This window comes from Camponotus floridanus, unplaced genomic scaffold (assembly GCF_003227725.1).
Source record: "Camponotus floridanus strain SB8 unplaced genomic scaffold, Cflo_v7.5 scaffold48, whole genome shotgun sequence".
NCBI classification, from domain to species: Eukaryota; Metazoa; Arthropoda; class Insecta; order Hymenoptera; family Formicidae; genus Camponotus; species Camponotus floridanus.
In genome coordinates, this window is record NW_020229636.1 from 83,510 (window position 1) to 100,049 (window position 16,540).

The 16,540-nt window shown below is 34.4% G+C and overlaps 1 protein-coding gene across 10 annotated transcripts in view; it reads right to left on the bottom strand.

Moving 5' to 3' along the window:
* Positions 1-16,540, bottom strand: part of LOC105259426 (solute carrier organic anion transporter family member 3A1) — a 93,833-nt gene that overhangs the window by 21,820 nt on the left and 55,473 nt on the right. The window contains exon 1 of one of the 10 annotated variants that reach the window (XM_025412171.1): positions 10,300-10,586. The exons of the other annotated variants lie outside the window; for them this stretch is intronic. The gene's annotated coding sequence lies outside the window, so the exon portion shown is untranslated. Of the gene's footprint in view, positions 1-10,299; positions 10,587-16,540 lie in introns of those variants that run through there. 10 annotated transcript variants of the gene reach the window in all.

A 16,540-nucleotide genomic window follows, 5' to 3' on the forward strand; every position in this document is an offset into this window, starting at 1 on the left:
CTCCAGATCGATCATTACTATAGTATACATAGCCGCAGGGTCTTTTATATATGAAAACGTGACTTTGTCTATCCGTTCCTACGTGCGGCGTAGAACCAGGTGCGATGACGCAACTACAGGGAAGAAATTTCCGGTAATAAATTATCCCTGGTATGTCGCCCGTAGGCTTGAATGGAGACTCTAACATTTTGTAATCGTTTCCCAGGAAAACCCACACGCGGCCAGTAAAGATGAAGAAGTTCGCGGGCGAGACATGGTCGGTCAGCTCATGTCAGTTTCGGAAAACCGACGCGTAGAATCCCATACAGCACAAAAAGGCCAAAAGACGTCTTAAAGACGTCTAAAGGACTTTAAGACGTCTTTAAGTAGTCTTTTAGATGTCTTTTGGACATGTGTGCTGTCTGGGATGCGATGCATTCGAGAGATGCATTCTTTCGTCGCGAAAATCGAACGGCCGAGATCAATTAAAAAATGAGGGGAGTTCGGACAACGCCCGCCGAGTTATTTAACGCTGGAAATAGGGTCGACTCCGACTCGGTCGAGAGGCCCGCGGAATAATTTAACGTTAAAGCATTAACGACGCTTTAAAACTCTACTTCCGACAGCGGGGTGGTTAAAATATCCCTGAGCGAGCGAGCGGCGACTCTCGTTGCAACTCTATTTTTCCCTCGCAACAAGCGAGCGCATCGGCAGCATGCGTGTAGAGGCTGACACGCGCCACACACGCGTTACTAATACACGCGCGCAGGACACGTGCGTCTCTTTCTCTTTTTCTCCCTTTGCATCGCTCCATATCTTTCCCTCTTTCTCTGTTAAGTTCCAACGTTGCACGGCGCGGCTGGAGAGACTACTTGGTCTAGGTCGCCTTTCACTGTCCTACTGACGTGGTCTCGTGGTTAGTTGGTTAGCCTATTCTGCTTAGGTTACACCTCAATGCCAGCGTGTAGCAAGTTGTCATACAGAGCAATTCAAAAGAGATCCTCTCGCCACGTGATCGAGTATCATTCATAAGTCGCTTATGATCATCGGTATCATCGCAAATATATCGGATCGATATTGAAGTGAATCGACTCCAAAATCTTAAAACTCGCTTGAAATACAATATTAAAGGATATATTGTGAATCTTTATCTCTTAATTTATATGGATATTAAATCAGGCATTTATTGTTTCTTTATCATATATGGGTTAAATATATATGGATTAAATATAAGATTCCAATTTCTGATCGATGCTTATCAATTACTGTTAATTCATTTTTAGCAAATTTGCACAATTTGAAACATGATTATGAGATCACAAAATCATCAATATATAATCTGAATAGATCAATATTTAAATTAATATTGAGGATTATTGAAATCCTTTAATATATAATCTTACTTTTAAAACTAATGTCTTTGCTGAAAAGAGAAGTATAATCGTTATTAATGATAACCTCGACGTTCTTTATCGAAGGCAAAAATTGCTGTTTAAAACGTTAACACGCAGTTAATGTTCTCCCAGCTGCAGCCATAATCATTTATTAAAAGAAAAACCGCATTAAAACATTCTTATATTCGTATGTTATCCATTTATAATTTGTTAATCGCGTTTTCAATTCACGTATGTTAAATGGACCATCAGTATCGAGTTGTCGAATTTATCAAACAATTTAATTCAAAACGAGAAATGAGATCGATTCTCGTTGAATTAAATTGGTAATTTATCACTTACAATGTGCAAAAATAACAATCAATCTCTCATTGAGAAGAGATTTTAAGATTATGCAATATTTCTCGATTTGGATATAAATTTTAATTTCAATTATTATTGCTTGTGTTTATTGAATAGTTTTTGTTATTTCTACAAATTTCTGATCAAATATTTTCGATAAATGACTTGATGAGTAAATTTAAATGCTGATACATTTTGTTGAATAATCCTCTTTTCGTTTGTATTTTTATTTTACACGGTCCATAAATTTCTCGTATCAAATTTTGATAAAAATTTTAAGTTGCAGTATCGGTGCTTTCCTTTTGTTAATAGTCGTAATTTGTTATTTGTGTTGCACATTGTATCTTGAATTTGCTATCAAGTAAAAGTGAAGGAAAACGAATCACATGCGGGCGGATGTCTCTGTTTCTCTCTTTCTCTCAAATGGGTTATGCATAAACATGCTGTAATGCGTTACATTGATAAACTTGTATATAAACAGACCCCTAGACCATGTTAAATGCTCCATCGCGATAAAAAGCAAAGAACCATCTGTCAAATTCACTCGACGCACTCGTTCCATGTTGATGTCTGCATAAATTTTCAAAGAATTTATGCAGTTCTCTAAATTGTACATTTTGTTAGGTTTGCACACTGTTGCAAACGCGAAAGAAAAAGAAATAATTCATTTCTTTTATATTATTAATCTATTCTTTTAACAATAAAATTTTAAGAGTAGAATTATAGTATGATAAGGTGTAAATAAAAGAAACCTGTTTTTAAATTAGAAATTATTTTTCAATTAATATATAAAAAAGTTTATATATAAAATTAATATAAAATATATAAAATTAATATATAAAATATATAATATATAAAATAATAATATATTTAATATATAAAATATATAAAAAAAATCAAAAATTTCAAAGTTATCTATTGTTTAAAGAATTTCTAAAAATTACATATATATATTTATAGAGTAATATTGTATAAAGGCTATACGACGTTCTGATAAAACGTCATTTATGCGACAAGTGTCGCAACCTGAATATGTTATGCATACAGTACTCTTCACAGAGTTACGCTTCGCGAATCGAATCGAACCGCTTCGATAGTTACGTATAATACGTATTTCATATCGATATCCGATCTTGAAGTGCCCCGTCATTTCAAAATGGAGAAATTGCATTGCTTAGAACTAAACATTTAGAAAACAAATTTGTACGATTTCGATGCATTCTAAAAAGTCTTTGTGAAATCTTTAAAAAAGATTTATAAATATGATTGCTGTATGTATGTATTATACGTATATTGTATATAATAATAAATTATACATATAATAATAGATATGTGTGGTATTACATGCGGATCATTGTAACATTGTATATAATTTAAAAGAGTTGAAATGTGACCTTGTATTAAGTTTAAGAAAGTCTATTTTTCATTATTCTTTATTTAATTAATTTCAGATGTGAATCTTAATTTGCAAGTTAAATGTAAGATTTTAAAAATCATTATGTATTAGAAGATTACAAGATTACGCGAATATTATTGTTAAATGTAAATTAAATCATTATCAAAAATCATTTAAAATTATTTTTTTTTTTCATTAAATGCGTAGAATTATTTTTTCCTTCTGACACATACACATTTATGTTTTATTACATTTTTTTCGTGTCGCTTTTCATCCCGTACGCCATGACGAGATAGCTCTTTCGCAAATTATAATGCATCCACTCACTGTCCGCGTGTATTTTCGCGTGTATTTTCGCTCTATTTTCGGATAAACTTTCCGTCTGATCCAGCATTAATTATGGCGCCGGATTTCCACATCGCACGCAGATGTTTGCAACCTAGATGGATTCAACGGCCGCGATATTAATCATGCGCAAACGACGAATCTGCCCGTGGCACTCAAGAGCTTAGGGGCTAGAAATCGAAATTCCTGCTTTTCACTAATATTTACAAAAGAACACACACATTAACTCGTGCAATTTTTCCTTACCGACGCAAAGCTTTATGCAGGCAATCGCGAGGAATGCATTTTCATGACGTTTAAATAAATTTTGACTTTTATTTTTTTTTAAGTAGTTGAGACGAAATATGCATGAACAGTTAAGGTTGCTCATTTCGCAACAAAGGACGAACAGAAATAACGCCTAAATATCTCGATAGTGTGTTTTAGTCACCATCATTACTATCATTACCGCGTAAATGTACGGCTCGTTGAAATTTTGACAGAGAGACTGAAAGATATGCTACGTCGAACAAGACGAAAATAGCAGCATGCCGAGACCATCTCCCACATGTATTCAGTTTGTATCCAAAAATTCCGTGGAGAAACATCACGATCAACATGAAATTTTCTCATTCGAGAAAATTTTTTCTAAAAAAAATTTTATTATTGTTATTATAATTATAAATTGTAATTTAAACGTTACGTTTCCTCGATTTTTATAAATATATTATTAATTCGTAAATTGCAAAGTCATCTATTAAAATTATTATAGAATCAAATAAATTGCTAAACATGTTTTGCACACTATATGTTATTGCAATTTTGCAAAATTATGATAATATTCAATATTCCTTTTTGATTACCACGTGAAAAATTACTTATATTGAATAAACAAACTTTACGAGCTCGAAAGAATTGGATTAATAACTCCCTTATGAGCACAATTGACTCGCAGAAAATGGAATATTAAACATTCGTTATCTCTGTGGGAGAGGTTGTATTATATATCTATATACAGAAACGAGTGATGACGATGAGAAAAGTCGTAATCGAGCGAAGAAAGATGAAAGTAGCGCGTTCGCGCGAGCGTGCCCACAATCTCTATTAAATCATGGCATTGTTGGGAGAGCTGAAAGTAGCGAAAGTAATTCCCGCGGAGCGCGAACAGCGGAGAATCTCCAGCCCCGGTCTATTGTAGAAAGCGACGCGAAAGAAAGGGAACGTATTTTCCCCTCGCATCGTGCCGCATCGTGAATATCGTTCGCTCGCTTCCCGGGAGCTGTAGAATGCGGAGAATATTAATAATTCAATATCTCCATCGCGCAATGATGCAGAATTTTCAAATTCTTTCGAATTTAGATGACATTTTGCTTCCAAAAGATAGTAATTTTAAAAAGATATTTTATATATATATACTGATTATTATATCGATATTACGATATTTCTACGTCATTATTTGAGGAATCGCGAAAACTTTGAAATCTATTTTGAATCTGCTTCAAATTATATAAACGCAAATATACTTTTTAAAGTATATGTATAAATATTACTATTATTATATTAACTCGCGCATTATTAATGTAAACGCATAATTATATTATTTATAATCTTTTTCTTATACATACATGTGTACAAATATTGTATATTTTATTTTTTATACGTTTCTTTGGTTTTATTCTTTTTTATATATCTCAAAGAGCATTTTTTTTTTAAATTTACAATTTTTCTTTATTTTTTCTGTTTTTTTATTATTACTTTATTATTATTATTTCACTTTACTTATAATTATATACCTCATTACTCTATTATCTTGGATTTTCATGGAACATGTATTTTTTATACATTATATATATATATATATATTATTATTCAAAGATAACATAATGCTAAAATTATATAAAAACGCAATAAATATTTTCAAATTATTTTTTTTGTAATAAATGATATATCAAAGAATAAGCATTGATTATTTTATTATAAAGACATCGAGAAAACATATAAAAAAATAATTTAAATTAAAAATACATAGTGTGTTATAGAAATTATTTACATAGAAAAGTAATTAACACGACACGCATATGAAACGCACATTAGCGAAGAAAGATTGTGTTGGAAATACTCGGGAAAAAAATATATTTGATGTCTGCTGTTAACATCTCGAATGCACATGTACATAAGTACATGCGTTACATTTAATATCTGCAGACACAGATGCCGACGCGAAACGTACTGTTCTCGTTTATTGCACAAAGTACGAACGTGCGAACGTATTACAATGGCCGACACTTCGCGTTCGTTGTTCTCCCACGAGCGATAAAACTACGAGAAATTGACGACGTTAGTTACACGTGCATTATGTAAGGCGTTGCCAAGGTACATCGCGTTGTCCCTCGCAGCTGCATAATACGCGTTGCTGGATATTTAACGAGTTTTACGACGGAGAGTCCTTTCCCATTTCGATGTCAAAAGACGTGAACTTTGCTGTTTCCGCGATATATTTGTCTGACAAAATCACCTCCTGTGACTGCATATTACAGTTGCAGCAAAAGAGAACGAGCTCCACACAATTTATATGTCGTTAAGTAGCGCATTATGTCTTTATTATTATTTTCTATTATTATTTTGCATAACTAATAACTCCTACGTCTTTGGTGCATGCGCATTTATAATAAAATAATCATTATAAAATATGTAAATATAATTTATATATTCCAAAAAAATAGCACAGCATTTAATTTTATTGCTAATCATAATAATAATCTGTTTTAGCGGCTTTCTAGAACATGTTGATAATATCAGTTAAATTGCATTTAGAATACATATTATAACAATTAACTACGATATTTCCATGCAATATAAATTATACACTTCGAAGTATGATACATGTGGGTCGCTCTTTCATTCAGCTAACGATGGAAGATAGAACAATATAGAAACGTATGAATGGAACACCGCAGAACCGGAAAAGTTCTATGAAGCCTATAAGGATCATTGAGGGTTGAAACAAACGAGCGCGGAAGAAGCGCAGGGGTTGGCGTAAAAGTTGGCTGGCAACGGAGCAGTGACACGGAACATAATGCGCAAACTCGCAATAAACGATCTCGCGTGCACACGAAAAGAAAGTACAAAGTATAAATATTTAACGAATTAATCGAACGAATGCATTCCGATTCATCTTTTCGTTTGGTATGTATAAATATTTAATTCACTATACGACTGATTACGTTCCGACTCGCTTTTTTATTCGATATATATAAATATTACACTTAAGCGTGAGTCCAAGAAGCAGATTTCGGATATTCACTGTAAGTCAGCCGCTCCTCGGGCGATCGGGACGAGATTTAAACGGTAGTGCCGCGAAATGGTGTAGAATTTTATGCAAAAAGAACGAAATCGCTATCGCGTCCGGAAGTCGAGATATAAATTGGCCGTTTTTCGCGCGGACGGTCGAAATCGTGCACGACGCCGCGCATGTTGCCTGCCTCTCTCGCACGATATTCACTGTAACGCGGCGAGTAAAATGGCAGGCCGAACGTAATCGTTCGATTAATTGATTAAATACTTATATATATCGACCGAAAAGATGAATCGGAATGCAATCGTTCGATTAATTAATTAAATATTTATATATATCGAATAAAAAGGCGAGTCGGAACGCAATCAGTCGAATAGTAAATTAAATATTTATATATACCAAACGAAAAGATGAATCGGAATGCATTCGTTCGATTAATTCGTTAAATATTTATATATATAAATATATATAAAGATTAACATTATATATATAATTATATATATAATTATAATATTATATATAATATAATATTATAATATTATATATAATTATATATAATATTATATTATATATAATTATATATAATTATATATAATATTATATATATAATTATATATATAAATATTTAATTAATTAATCGAACGATTGCATTCCGATTCATCTTTTCGGTCGATATATATAAGTATTTAATCAATTAATCGAACGATTACGTTCGGCCTGCCATTTTACTCGCCGCGTTACAGTGAATATCGCGCGAGAGAGGCAGGCAACATGCGCGGCGTCGTGCACGATTTCGACCGTCCGCGTACAGACGAAAAACGGCCAATTTATATCTCGACTTCCGGACGTGATAGCGATTTCGTTCTTTTTGCATAAAATTCTACACCATTTCGCGGCACTACCTTTTAAATTTCGTTCCGATCGCCCGAGGAGCGGCTGACTTACAGTGAATATCCGAAATCTGCTTCTTGGACTCACACTTAAGTGTATTAGAAGCGCGCGGCGACGAGAGTCGTCCCACTGTAATCCGATACTACGAGCGCGACGAATCGATGGACGGATCGCTCTCCGAGACACGATGGTGGTTTGCGATATATCGAAATACCGCGCCGAAAAATGACCCGTCCTTTTAGTGGCGAGAAAATGATGCGCTATCATTTCCACACCACCTTGCGGTAGATAGCATGGTGCGCTTTTTTTATAGTGGTTTCCCCCATAGGCCTATTCCACTGTCAATTTGAAAATTATTCAAAATGCCATTACTATACGCTGAATATATCGTAAATGTAAAAAATTAATGGTGACAGTACCTTTTCAAAAATTGATCCGTGGTTGAAAATCCCTCGATAAAATGTATTGCACACGTTGATAATGATACGATGATAAAATGCTTCAAGAATCCTTTCTTCATCTCGTACACGAAGGCGCACTGCTGGACCGGATATCCCGATATTATGCACGACACCCAGTTTCACATAATTATTACACGTAAAATTGTACGGCCACTTGGTTTTCGTGCACGCCCGAGAAATGATTCCATGTAAATTGCGGCCGCACGATAAGTATTTTCTCCCGCTAGTCCGTATGCCACAATCATATCCGTATATTCCTGCAAAATGCACTTCATTTTCTCTGTTAATTTATTACGCAAATACAAGATTTTTATTAAAACATCTTAGCTCTCGCACGCTGTTACCAGACTGCGTACGCCAGCAGTACGCAACTACAGCTGACAGCTGAGCGGACATGTGAATGGAAGCGTAGTGTGAGTTCGACGCCTGCGCACTACGCTTCCATTCACATGTCCGCTCAGCTATCAGCTGTAGTTGCGTGCTGCTGGCGTACGCAGTCTGGTAACAACGTGCGAGAGCTAAGATTTTAATAAAAATCTTGCGTTTGCGTAATAAATTAACAGAGAAAATAAAGTGTACTCTGCAGGAATATACGGATATGATTGTGGCATACGGATTAGCGGGAGAAAATACTTATCGTGCGGCCGCAATTTACATGGAATCATTTCTCGGTCGTGCACGAAAACCAAATGGCCGTACAATTTTACGTGTAATAATTATGTGAAACTGGGTGTCGTGCATAATATCGGGACATCCGGTCCAGCAATGCGCCTTCGTGTACGAGATGAAGAAAGGATTCTTGAAGCATTTTATCATCGTATCATTATCAACGTGTGCAATACATTTTATCGAGGGATTTTCAACCACGATCAATTTTTGAAAAGGTACTGTCACCATTAATTTTTTACATTTACGATATATTCAGCGTATAGTAATGGCATTTTGAATAATTTTCAAATTGAGAGTGGAATAGGCCTATGGGGGAAACCACTATAAAAAAAGCGCACCATGCTATCTACCGCAAGGTGGTGTGGAAATGATAGCGCATCATTTTCTCGCCACTAAAAGGACGGGTCATTTTTCGGCGCGGTATTTCGATATATCGCAAACCACCATCGTGTCTCGGAGAGCGATCCGTCCACCGATTCGTCGCGCTCGTAGTATCGGATTACAGTGGGACGACTCTCGTCGCCGCGCGCTTCTAATACACTTAAGTGTGAGTCCAAGAAGCAGATTTCGGATATTCACTGTAAGTCAGCCGCTCCTCGGGCGATCGGAACGAAATTTAAAAGGTAGTGCCGCGAAATGGTGTAGAATTTTATGCAAAAAGAACGAAATCGCTATCACGTCCGGAAGTCGAGATATAAATTGGCCGTTTTTCGTCTATACGCGGACGGTCGAAATCGTGCACGACGCCGCGCATGTTGCCTGCCTCTCTCGCGCGATATTCACTGTAACGCGGCGAGTAAAATGGCAGGCCGAACGTAATCGTTCGATTAATTGATTAAATACTTATATATACCGAACGAAAAGATGAATCGGAATGCATTCGTTCGATTAATTCGTTAAATATTTATATATATAAATCAGAGCTCGGCAAGAACTGCACCGAGCTCTGGTACAAAGCATTGAAGGAACGGGAATATGAAATATTACTCCGCTCTCTCTCCAAAAAAAAGGGAGCATTGTCGGTGGAAAATATATCGCGAAAGCGGGGCGACATACTCGACCTACTTCGTTAAAAACAATGCATCCTTATTCGCCCTCGGAAATCTTCCCCAATCGAGTCTTCTTCGTCTCGTACAAATGCGTAAAATTACATTCTTATTCAAAGTTCGCGAGACAATAAAAATTTTTAATCAGTCATTTGATTTTCAGAAAAGTTTATAAAATTTCTACACAAAATTATTATCGTAAATTAATTTCTTTTTATAAGTATATTATACACTTCTCTCTCTATCTCTCTTTTAATAATTTACTTCTTATCCAAATATCACAAAATATTGATGTAAAAATGATGTATCTTCAAAATTAAAATCCAATAAAAATGAGTTTTAATTACGGAAATGTACATTCTCCGAATATTTTATCACCGATATTCAAATAATTTCCCAGGCTTCGCATGCAGTATTGCATATTACGATAATCTCTCTCTTTCTCTTATTTTCCTTTTCTCTCTTGTTAATGCATCAAGCCCTCCAATAATTCCGCACTTACCTCGCTGCAATTGCGGCACAAAGACATCTCGCGCTCGTCCGCCGGCCATCTGCTCAATTCGAGCGCGTACGTAAGCTTAATAAGGGTTTGTAAATCAATTGCGACGGGAGGAGGGCAGGGTAGAGTGAGGGAGAGCGAACAAGGATGGAGGATTGCGTGTGGTCAGGTCGTAGGTGTCCGTGCTTCCATGAGCTGTAGACTGCACGGTGTAATAAAGAATAGTCCCTTCCTCGATACCTCGATACCACGCTAGTCATAGCGAAGGGCTTTTACAGGGTGGTCAGATTGAAATGAATTCGCGATTCGAATTCTATAAAAGTTTTTCGAAGAAATATACGTGTAAAATTATATATATAACAATAGATTATCATGTACGAATCTGACGTTAAAATTAATGAATGTAATATAACTAATAATAAAATAAATAATTAGTTATAGTCTTGCTGCGGAAGATAATGCATTTAATATTTGATGCATGAGAAAATATTATTAATTTTAATCCTTATGATATATTTTTTTAAGGACTGATACATTTAATAACATAATTTTTAACTCAATTTTTAACGTCACGTGTTCTAGTAGTAGAGCACAATAAAGTTAATTAAATTAAATCAATCAATTAAAATCATTTTATTCTTTGATTTAAAATTTTTCGAAATTGTGATTTAACAAAGTTATTGACTTTCTTCCTGGAGTGTTTTATTAAATTATGATAAAGATATTATTCTTGTTTTTAAGAGAAATTATCATAATGTATAATATAAAAAGTAGATTTTTCTCTTTCTCTTTCTTTCTCCCTCGAGAAGTTTAAATTAATATAATTTTTGTTAATATCTAGTTTTGACATAAAAACATTAAAATTCTTTTAATCGCAAAAAGAGGTAATTTGCAAGTTTATTAAATGTGAATTTTTAAATATTAATCAATTTACATGTTAAATCCCATAACTCATCATCGTTCGCCTATGAACGCCCTGTAGATGTGCGCACCGTGTTATTTGCCGAAAAAAGGATGATACGGATAGCGCGAGCGGCGGGGATGATTGTCCGTAATTTGCGGTGGGGGCCGCGTGCACCGCAGCATATACCAGGGGAGGGAAGGGGGGAGAAAGGGAAAGGGAACCGTGAATACAATCTATTATTATATCGCCTATGCGCCCCGTAACGTGTATTAGTTTGTGGCAATAATACTCTAGCATGGATATTGTGCATTTTCTGAGTGCGAATGTGTGTGTCTGTTGGGTTCATTGTAATGCGCGCAACAATGTGCGCTTTTTGTAACAAACGTTGCGGGGATTAGATGTGGCCGAGCACGATAGCCAGTTATCTACTCTCAATTTGAAGCAAGTCCACGAACTTGACGTGGAATGAGCACGCGAGATGACTAGCACACACAATCTCGCTTAGACCTCCTTTACGGCCGAACCTATACACTGTAGTCGTCTTTTCTCTCGAGATCTGCGCCATAGTCGTCTTCTTGAGACCTATTCCCTCTTCTTATTTCTTTTCCATCAATGAAGGTCGCCCCTATTCGATTCGTCGTGCATCGTTGTAACCAAGACGCGAATCTACGTTCCGATCAACGAACAGAATAGTAATTCTTATCACTGATTAAATTACAATTTATATCGCTTTAAATTTTATTCTAAAGAAAACGAGAAAAAAAGAACTTGTGGAATGGAAGTTTATTAATTATTTTTTCCGAAAATTAATTAATTTAAACTTTATCAGATTGCCAAACATTAATCTATTTATTTTAAAGTCCTTCAAAAATCTCGATTATATCATTTCAGTGAAAAATTGATCAATTCCGGCGCGTTTGAAGATGTATCATGATGCTAATTTATAGAGGCAGATCTCACAGACTCATTACAAACTAATTTTAAGAGAACCCGTACGGTATAATGTACTAGCTTACGGCGCACTAAAATCTATACTGCCGTCGTCGCTCATATGCATATACTACATTCTACGTTCTAGGGTTGCATCATGGCGCAATGAAGGGATCTTCGAGAATAATTTGCGAAAGTGCATCGGCATCAAGGTTTTTTGATCCACGATAGTTTTCTACAGTTTCATCGCTTGCAAAGCAATAATAATCCGCGTATCGTTGCGATCTGAATCTCAAATATAAATGTGTTCGCACAAAAATTAAATTGGCTTTTATATCAAAAACCCGATTGCTGATACAATCAAAAACTCAATTTATCAAATTTAATGATTACCTAGAAATTACGGATTTTAAAAAATTATATATAGTTTATTTTATAGTTTTACCTTCGATTTTCGGTTTATCTTCCAATTCTTTTCATTTATTGATGATATATTTAATGAATGAATAGAATTGAACGTACAGGTATTGAAATAAAATAAATTTCTAAATGATTTATAAAACAAAAAACATACATTTTTCAATTCCGATTAAGTTTTGATAGAGAAATTGTTTTTATATTTAAAATGACTATCAAACATGAATTATAAACTGCGTATAAATGAAAAAATTATTAAAAATAAAGAAGAAGATATTAATTATTGACTCAAGTGTCATTCTGATTGCATTCTGATCAGATTATTCGAGAGTGGACAGAATGAATTATTCTTTATATTATTATTGTTTATTACTTCATACTAGTTATATTTCTTCTTAGAATAATAAGCTTTGAAGTCTCATTTTTCATTCAAATTAATTCAAATGTAAAATTAATACATAATTGACAACAAATTATATATGTAAATTGTTGCAAAATTTAAATATTATCACACGAAATCTATAATTATAACTTTATCCAATAATTATAATTTTATATACATCTTGTTAAAATATACTCGCCATGAAATCTGAAAACATTTTTTAAAAGATATTCAATAATTATAATTAAATTATATATTTATAACATCGGATGCTAAATATCTGTATAAAAGTTATCGTTATGTAATTTTTATAATCTCTCTCTCTCTCTCTCTCTCTCTCTCTCTCTCTCTCTCTCTCTCTCTCTCTCTCTCTCTTGCATATGCATATTATGTAAATTATGTATGTGTGTGTGTGTGTGTGTATAAATTAATGAACTACTAAATATAAAATATAATTAATAAAGTAATAGATGAAAAATTTCCTGTCATCATTTTGTTAATATGAGATCCTTAAATAATATGTCGTTCTTAAAGGAATGGTTAGGACAACTCATTTTGTCTGCCAACTCATAATCCGAAACCCGTTTGTTGTCATCGTCTCGACGCGTCGCATGCACTCACGTGCGTATACGTGTAAATCGTCCGCTCCGGCTCATGCACTGTGCATTTATTTCAAGCATTCAGCAACTATGTGGTTGCACCCCATGGGAGTTTACACCGTATGCCAGTCTTAATGAATTCGCGGAAACAACATTCGCGCGGTGGATTCTTCGTTACGTTGTTAAGGGGGCACTTGAAATGAATCGTTTAAGAAGTCGTAATGGATCGAAGAGAATGTTCCTGGAAAAGATGGGAATCCGTGGACAAGACTATAACCTGAAGCAATCCTTTTCGAAGCTTGTCTCACTATCGTAACCCTTTATTTATTGCCGCTTTTGTACATTGTTTTGTAAATACTTATTACTATTACATAACTCTAAAGTAGCATAGAAATTCTTACAGTGTATTTAAATTCTTTTGTGTAAATTTTTAAAAAATTTTTAAAAAGATGTGTATTAACGCGAAAAAATACTTGAAAGGAGATAATGGAAATGAAATATTCTGAATAATAAATAAACAATTGCGCGAAACTAAGTCTAACATATATGTATAAATCACAATTTTTACTTCAATATAGCTTTAGTTTAGACTTCTTCAAAAAATCAACTAAATCATTTTGAAACCGCAGACGAAGGAAAGACGAAAAGATCGAGAATTGTGGAAATCGATTGATGATGCGAAAAGTGACAAAAAATGAAAAAGGCAACACGGTTGCGAACTAGACAGTTTAAGCGGGAAGCAAGGATGATAAGAAGCAGAGGCATTTGAATGAACGAAAGACCTCGGTTACGGTGCGCCAGGTATAAATACCCAGGAAGGTTCATTCCCGCAACCGGTCCATTCGTTTAGCTCCGTGCGAGATATACGCGCAATATGTATGCACATGTCTTCGTTTTCACCTGACGAAAAAATTTACACTTGCGGTTTGCGTGCAATCTCAGCGACGAAAATTCGGAGGTATGAAAACATATATGTAAAGTTTTATAAATATTATATTTTTATAATATAATTTAAATATACTACCTCTAATATTAATGAATTAACTTTAACTGATAACTCTAACAAATCTTAAGACATTAATAAAAAATTTAATAAATTAATAAGTCGCTTTGTATATGTTTATTTTCACGTTCATGAAGTACGTTTCGTATCAGTTGAGAGTGTATTATATAATTGCATACCCGCATTAAATTGAGCAAAACTAACGTCATATCTAATAAGTGCTCATCGTGCCACACAGACGCCAGACTCGTAAAGTACAGTAAATTAAATAATCCATCGCGTATTATACAAGTCGGTACGAGCACTTGCGGCGCAGCAGGTACACAGCTGCGACCTGCTCCACATGTTCATCATAAGTCTCGCGTAGGTGTAAGTGCGAGAGGTTGGCTGTATCACCTCGTAACCAAATGACACGTATGTGTGATGCATTGCACACGCTCCGCTTAATAAAACAAATTGATTTGACCCGGACTAGTGCCTATCGCGACAATAATTTCACGAAATAAGACCACTGACCAGAGTTGTGGCACGTGCAATGCTTAGAAAATGCTCCAAGATGCATCTATCGTAAACAACATAGCGATTCTCAAATGACGTTCACATAGAATATTTTCTACAATCTTTTATTTCTTTCATACGAGATCAAGATTATTTTTATCATATTAAGCTGTTATCGAACTTCAAAATAATGAGGATATTGTTGAATAAGTTTGATAAAATAATCAAAAGTCATAAGCGTATTATACTTTATGATAAAGTGTCTAAACATGATAAGAAATTGAATAAGCATTGATAAGTATAAATATACATGGCTTATGAATTTCTTGAAATGCTGAATATTTAGTTTTAAATCAATATTCAAAACGAGATAGTAAAGAGACAAACGACTCTTTTCATCGAGAAGGAATGTGATGATCGTCATCACGTGATGATCTATAATTGTAACTTGTGTATTGTATTTTTCTTTCACGAAATGAATGTCGACAACGTCGGAGCAGTAGTCCGGGTCAGTCCAATTGTTTCATTAAGCAAAGTGTACGTATATAATGCGTAACACGTACGTACGCATACAGAAGCTGCAGGCCGGTTCACTCGCCTCTCTACCTACGTCACGTCTCGATATCTCGGTTATCGAGCGTCCGAGCTCTCTATGAGAATATGGGACAGGTCGCAATTGCGTACCTGCAGCCCTGAAGCTCTGCAACTCTGAGGTCATCCGGGCATGATTCTCTTTCAAATGCGTTCCATTAAAATCGGTTCTTATATCCTTAAGCAGTGGAAAATCCATCATGCAAATGAAAAAATTTTTATACATCTATTATGCTGTAATAAAAAACGAAATTATACATTTAATCTGTATCTCTCTGGAAAAGAATTTTAAATTGAATTTTAAATTAAATTTTAAATTAAATTAAATTAAATTAAATTAATCTTAGTAATCAAGATTTTTTTTAAATAAGGGCGAATAATATAAGTATCGGTTTATACATACATAAAGACTGAATGTAATTAAACGCGAATAAATTACGCTGGACTGCAAAGCTTTTCTATCAATAGTATTATATTTATACTGTAATATTATGTGTAAGTGGCACAGATTTTTATATTATAAGATTTATTATAAGATTCACAATTATAAGACACAATTCTATTGTGCAAGATTGAATTCCAAACTTCTCTTCATTGAACCATAGACTCGGTTCACCTAGTTTCACTTTCCGAGATATTATCGACGCGCTACAAAATAGAATTTCCTACATATCTCCGTCCTTCCGCTTAATTCTCTCTATGTTCTCGATATCGATGACCTAGTTTGATACAATGGAAAATCAGACCGCCTTGCAACATATATATCGGTCCATTCTATAATCATTCCATTACTTGTAAGACACGTTATGATCGCTTGAATCATAAATAATAAACAATATTGAAAGCAATAGACTATAAGAATGAAATCAGGAGATACAAATCTACTTATAATTAAATAATTACGTCTGATCGAGAGAATT